This window comes from Eurypyga helias, unplaced genomic scaffold, assembly GCF_000690775.1.
Source record: "Eurypyga helias isolate BGI_N326 unplaced genomic scaffold, ASM69077v1 scaffold16182, whole genome shotgun sequence".
In the NCBI taxonomy this organism is placed as follows: domain Eukaryota; kingdom Metazoa; phylum Chordata; class Aves; order Eurypygiformes; family Eurypygidae; genus Eurypyga; species Eurypyga helias.
Genome location: NW_010238039.1, coordinates 76,680 through 83,658, shown reverse-complemented (window position 1 = coordinate 83,658; position 6,979 = coordinate 76,680).

Sequence of the window (6,979 nt, the reverse complement as noted above, 5' to 3'; positions counted from 1 at the left end):
AACTGTATTTTTAGATTATGAATTTATTGTAATATTCCCAGCTCTGAGAAATCCGAGCTCTCTGAGAAACATCCCCTGTTCATACTTGACAGAGCAGCACGGCCTCCAGGCCAGCACGAACCCCAAGCCCTCAGCTGCTCCCCTCCCGTACACACACACACGCGATGTCTGTCGCGTTGTTGAATGCTCAGGGGTGGCAGTGCTGAAAGTCTCTGTTCCTTCAGGCAACAGGGCCATGTGGGGATGCCTTTGTGCATTCTGTGCCTTGGCCCCGTTTTTTCCAACGGGCTTTCCTGCCCTTCCCTCCTTTCTCCTCACTCATTCTTCCGCACGAGACGTCTTCACGCAGGCACTCTCAGGCCCCATTTCTCCTCTCCGTGCCGTTCACCGGCGGCGTACAACGCCCGTTGCGTGCCGTGCTTGCATCTGGCTGCCCCCTCACTGCGAAAACCAGCGCCCGCTTGGCAGTGCCGTTTGCTATCCTGACGCAGAGGAGTTATTCCCCATCCTGCTCGCTGCTCCTGGTTTTTCACATTCCTTACGACAGGGACTCGTGCCAAGCAAATATTTATTGGGACCGAGTGTGACCTAAAACTATCTCATAAATGAAGCCTCCCTCTCCTACCCGTTGGCAGCCCTGCCCTCCTTGGCATCTGGGGAAAGCCTCTGCAACGTGTGGTATGCTGGGAACCTCCTGCAAGGACTCTCCCTCTAATCTCAGGTGTCTATCTTTAGGAGATCTGGCGTGAGGAGTTGAGGATGAGTGCTGAGGGTTCATCCTCAACAGCAAAAAAAAAACAAGGTGAGGGTGTTCCTGACTGTGTCAACTTGCACGCGAGGTGAAATTCCAGCGAAGGTGAGGTCATCTGCATTTCTTGCACATTCACTAGTTGAGATAAACTCTGCAAGAGGGCTAAGCAGTGATGAGCAGTGAGCTGCGCTGGCTACCCAGGGCTGTTACTGACTGAGTGAATGCAGGGCAGAAAACCTCTGTTTTCCAACTCAATGTCCACCTTTAGCAGGGTTCTGTGGCTGGCACGGAGGTTGGAGAAGGGAAAGCCAAGCCACTTCAAATAATCCCTGCAAATAACCAGACTAGTCTTTGTACATCTCTCTTCTGCCTCCGCTGTCTATTTCCTGGACTTTTCAGATAAGGGATTTAAATGATAGAGAGGTGCAGATGTGCACCTCCCTGTACCAGATGTGCTAGGGAGGAAAACAGGTCCAGATTTAAGATGGATCTGGACCCAAAGTGCACAACGTAATCCCTGTGAATTTTCTAGGTTTGCAAAATGCAGTTCATCTCACCCTGCAGTTTGTAGATAAGACACGAGAAAATAGCTACCCTTTTTTATTATGGAGTGAACGAAACGTTCTTGTTTTAACACCCGTACTGTATCTAACTTCTGGGGGCGTCAGGACTTGGCCAGGTCTGAGCTCCGCAGCTCCCATTGATTTTTAATCCTTAAGTCTTCAGACTTAAGGATTCATCCTTACTGTTCAACCTTTACTCTCGTGGTGAAACATGTTCTTTGAAAAGTGTATCCTGCTCAGACAGAAAACGAGCTCAGAGATGTCACTGCCTTTCTCTATCTTGCCCATTACGACCCTGTTCTTCCTGTTGTTGTTGATGCCCTGTTGCTCATAGCTGCTGGACTGCTGTGTTGCAAGGAGGATGCATGAGACATCGGTATCAAATGCTCTTTGGCCACTGGGTTAGATTGTTTCCTGGTAAACAGCCAGTTTGGGAACTTGCTTAATCCTGTTTTTGGCTTAGCTGAAAGCATTCAAGTTGTTATAGCTGTTGCTGCCAATACAACCTACACAGACGATTGTCCTGAGTCAGACTTTCAAACTTGTGGTGATGGGATGCTGAAATTGCGTTCGAGCACTTCACGTTTAAGCACCCAGATTTAGGGCACAGTGCTGAGTGGAGCACGAGCACATCTGCAGTGTGCCTTCTGCTTGGTTTTCATAACCAAGGGAATGCCAGGGGACAGTTTGAGATCCTCCTCTTGTCTTATGGCCAAGTCATTGCTAGACCCTGTGGCACAAAAAATAGAAAAACACTGTTTCTGGTACAGCACGAATAATTGGCTGTGGCTAACAATTCCAGAGTTCAACAAGCGTGGGTCTCTCTCTTGCTTTGTGTGCCAGTTGCCATGGCAAGCAGGAAGCACAACCCAGGCATTTTCCTAAAGGGAAATTGAAGTCATGAAGGAGGTAGGAAAGGCCCTGAGTATAGCTGCTGAGTAGGAAAAAGAAAAAAAAGAAGTATTTCATTTAACCTAATGATTCATCTGGTCTTTAGCCTGGTTTTTAGAGAGAACAAAGAACAGGCTGAACTGCAGGTATGTGCACTGACATTAAAACCACAGGAATCCTTCTCTCTTTTTTTATGTTTTTACCTTCCGAGCATAGAATAATGGACAGATATGAATAATATTCACTTCCACGCTACAGCTCAGAGATTGGATCAAGGAGGGGACTACAAGAATCCAGAGAACTAGGGAACTTAATTCATAATTTCTTTAAGTTCAGTTCTTGCTTGTCATTTACAAATCAACAGAAGTGCATGCAGGATGCACCAGAGGCTTCATAGCAACTTTTGCTGCAGCTTGGCTTCCCCTCTACGAGCGCTGGGATCCCAGAACATTTTTGTAGTCTGCGTTGTTTCACACTATCAGAGGCAAGGCACAATTCCGCAGGAGATGTGCTAATGGGACGACGTGGTTGTGCATCACTGAAACTTCAGCCTGGTGGAACTAGAAATAGTAAGAAAAAAGATGATTTTTACTCTTGGATATTTTAAAGCATTTCAGAAAATGGCAATTCTCCAGAAGCCTCCAAGCCCTCACTTCCTTTTCAGAGCTGGAGAGCAGCTGCAGCCCTCCTCATAGTCTCCAGTCAGAAAAGTGTGGGATCAGGCCCTAACCTTCATCCCCACAGTCAAACCCCAGACGGGCGCAGCTCAGCACCCTGGCCACTCACATCACTAAAGAGGTGCTCAAACTCCACGTCAGAGGAAGACAAATGCATTTGCACGGCACTAGTAACCAAATCCAGGAAAAAGAATGTGTTCTAAAACATGACGAGGGCACAGGTCTGTTTTTATAAAAACTCCAGTTTAATCTCATGGCTGAGATCTGGCAAAACATCTTTCTTTTGTGGCTGGTGGTTTTTTTTTTTTTTTTTTTTTTTTTTTTAGAAGCAATAAGGCACAAAGGCAGGCAAATCCACACAGAGAACAAAGCTTAACAAAAATACAATCCATCAGAGCTAGCAGGAGAAATAATCACAAACCAGGGCTAGTGGGATGGGGACAGTCCTTTTCACAGTGTCTGACTTCCAGCCCTTCCCTTGACCTGGCAGCAAATAACATTTCAAAGGGGACCAGTGCCTGCAAGAACAAGATCTAAGGTCTGGGCTGCTGCATGGAGCCCTCAGGAAGCTCTTGCCTCCTGCCATCCTTCCTTTCCAGGGCCGTTAAAGTCCTGCTCTATCTCCACTTGAACTCAGCAGTAAGCTTTCCAATCCTTGCTTGGAGCAAAATTAGTTATCACCAAGCCTTTACATCAATTAGGAGCAAGTAAAAGCTAAACCAGATAGGGAACAGCTACAGCTTCTCCCCCACCCCTAGAGATTATTTCTTTTCTAGAGGTGGAGAGAAGCAAAAGGGACAACTGCAAAACCTGGGCACGCCTGAGAGGTGACATATGCTCCATTAGATTTTTTGCATTTTCAACTACTGGGGAGAAGATTGTGGTGGAAAGCTAAATCAGCCATTGGACTCCTGTCTCCTCTGATCTGGTCCCTCCTCTCCCAGGCCAAGGTCCTGCTCAGGAAGGCAGATTCAGGCCTTTTGCTCACCACAGATTAGCCAGAACTAATTAGTTTCTCCTCTGTGGACAAAAAGCCAGTTGATCGCACACCCTCACTGCTACGTAAGTTGCAGCAGGAAATAGTTCCATGCATCAGCCCAAGTTTCACAGACGTGCAGGATTCTATGCAGGTAATTCCTTCATTTTAATTACATTTCCATTTTAATATATTTATATAGAATGTTCTTTATATATATATATATATATATAAATTTAACACAATATTCACCACTACAGGCATTTCAGGATTCATAAAGAAAGAAACAAGACTTTGATTGCACCATTTTGACTCTGGATGAGGGAAAATGTTGCAGGGCTTTCGGGATGCTCTCTAATGCAGACCTAAGTTCCTCTGAAGCTCTAAAGGTGAAAAAAGAAGTGCTTCAGTCTTTCTGAAGTGATAGCAGGGGACGGACAGTGCAGAGGAATGTGGATTATAAGGTAAAATACAATCCTTATTTCTGCTTACTCTCCCTCCCAACAAGGCAGCTCCCACATGAACTAACATTATACATGTACCTCCTTTCCATCAGGGGATTCTCATCGTTGCCAGCCCAACGGTTTCACTCTGAACAACACTTAACAGAAGCTGCACAAACCCGCTGACTACATGGGAAGAATAAGTGAAATTCTGTCACTTGTCTCCCGAGTCCACAAGAAACACATCCTGGTGACACCCCGTCATGACTGAGACTGGGGCCATCTGCAAACTTGGGAATAGCCTTTACCCTCCTCAAAGTCTCAGGAGAACGAAAATGTGCTGCAGGGTCCCTCAAATGATCCATGTAGAGCTGCAAACGATGTGACAGTCTTTTTAGGAAGGTCCTTTCCATAATGCCAAGAACAACTGACTTAATTCTCCCGTACACAAAACTTCAAATTCTGGGCCAGATCCATCTCCCATAAATCTGATCTATCCCTCCCCATAATGCTTCACAGCAAAACACCAACCAAACAAATAAGTGAAAAAAAACCCAAAAACAACATAAAAAAAAATACCCCAAGTAAAAAACCACCGAACTCCTTTCTTAGAGTCTCTAGTGTTGCAGGGTTGTGCTGGAGGGCAGGAGTTTGGCACCCCAATGTACCACTGCAAGGCCCTGAACTTCAGAAGAGCTTCCAGTCCCAGCTTCAGCCTGGTGCTGCAGGGTGGCCCAGGACAACCTAAGGGCTCTGAAGCAAAGACGACATCGGGTCTGACGCTGAAGCTGACCTCAGGAATGGCTTAGCAAAGCTGGTCGCAGGAAGTTCCAACCACACGGTCAGCACCATTCGATGGGAGATGGCTTTCGTCTCACGGCTCTGTTCAACCAACAAGCTCCGGTCCTTGAAGCTGACTGCAACTACCAGTATCACCAAGGATCCATCATCAAGCATTACAAACTCTGCAGAAGTCAGAGCCTGGAGTTGGGAATGGTGCCACCTGTGCAATGGTGCACCTTGCAACTAAGCAAGTACTCAGCTCTGCAGGACCTGGGGCTTGATCTCGTGACACAAGGCCACCTGTGAGCACAGAGTGATGGGCCTGTGGTAAGCTCACTTGGAAGTTTGATACGGCAGCTGGAGTCTGGAGATGAAACTGGAGATAGAGATGGGATCAAACGACAAAATAGAGATGTCATTACAGCACCTCTGCTTAATTAAAATCCAGGTCCTGGAGCTGAGTCCAAACTCTGAAACACCTTCAAAAAGTGTAGTCTGGATACAGATTTTAGTTGAGGCTGGTCTGTAATATTAAGTAAATATTTCTAACAATTTTCTCTTGCAGGAGTTTTACCACTTATGCCCAAAGCGCTATTGCTTACTGCAACGCGGTTAGGAGTTGAGACACTGCATTATATACAAGTTGCCAGACCTCATTTCTTGTTCACAGACCAGCTTATATGAGAATAAGGAGAGGAAAAAATAAAACAAAAACCAAAACCAGAATGGTTTTCAGGTGCCAAGGTTTCATCACATTTTCTTTTCCTTTTGATACATTACTTTGTGAGTTTCTCTGGCTCCATTCCAGATGCCTTGGCAGTCAAAACTTCTAGGAACTGACAGAATATAAATTCCTGCACAAAGTAAACTATTTTGTTGATGCCAAAAAAACCCTGGGCTTCATTTCCACCACTTTTTCTTTCTATAAAGCCTTATCACAGTACCTCGTATCACACCTTCCCAAGTCATTTGCCATTCCCGAGCCACGGTGGCTAAAAGCTTTCCCACGAGGCAGTAAACCAGTCACCTGGGTGCACGTAAATGCAGAGCAGAGCTGTGCTAGCTATGAGGAGCATGGAGGACTGGCAATTCCCTACTTTTAATGGGAGGCTGCACAGGAACCTTGTGGTCTGGGAGGAGGATAATGCAATTGTCATCAAGCTGCATATTCTGGACCTGCCGTCCACGGCTTGCCCAGGTGAAGCAGAGGCTGACATCTGTGAGAGAACACAGACCTGGACAAGAACTCCAGGCTCTTGTCTGGTTTAATATTCTCCCTCAACAAAACTGACAGCAAGGATTTAGTTCTCTGTTCCGTTCCCTCTTACGCGGTGTTATGCACAAGTGAGGAGTACAATGGGGAGGATCAGAGACTGCAGCTGGTGACAAGGAGAAAAAACTGCTTGCTATTTCACACTCTCTTTGGATACTGAAGATATATTCCTTGCATTTGTGGGGATAGAACTTCTCAAAAGTACTCGGACATCTCTTCAGCAACCAAAGAGTGCAGAGAAAGCACTGTACAGACTCTGGGTCCTCCAGCCACGATGACACTGACACATTCAGTACACACCAACAGCTCCTGGGTCGCGTTTGCTAATGAAAAATGCCCTACACATGTATCCATTGGGAAATTCTGACTGACACTCATTGTGGTGGCTACAGCACTTCCTACCAGATGCTCAGTTGCTGCTTAAACTGTAGCCCGTAACACCCATCCGAAGGCCCACCGACACCTTGAATGACAGCCCCCGCAAGCACCGTGACAGGGACAATCTCAGCGCTGGCAGCATCACCCGCGTTCCCGACTCCCCTCTAGTCACTGGTGATGTTTGAATTGCAGAGACAGCACGGGCTGTGCCTGACTTCGCAGTCGCCCACAGTCACGTACCAGG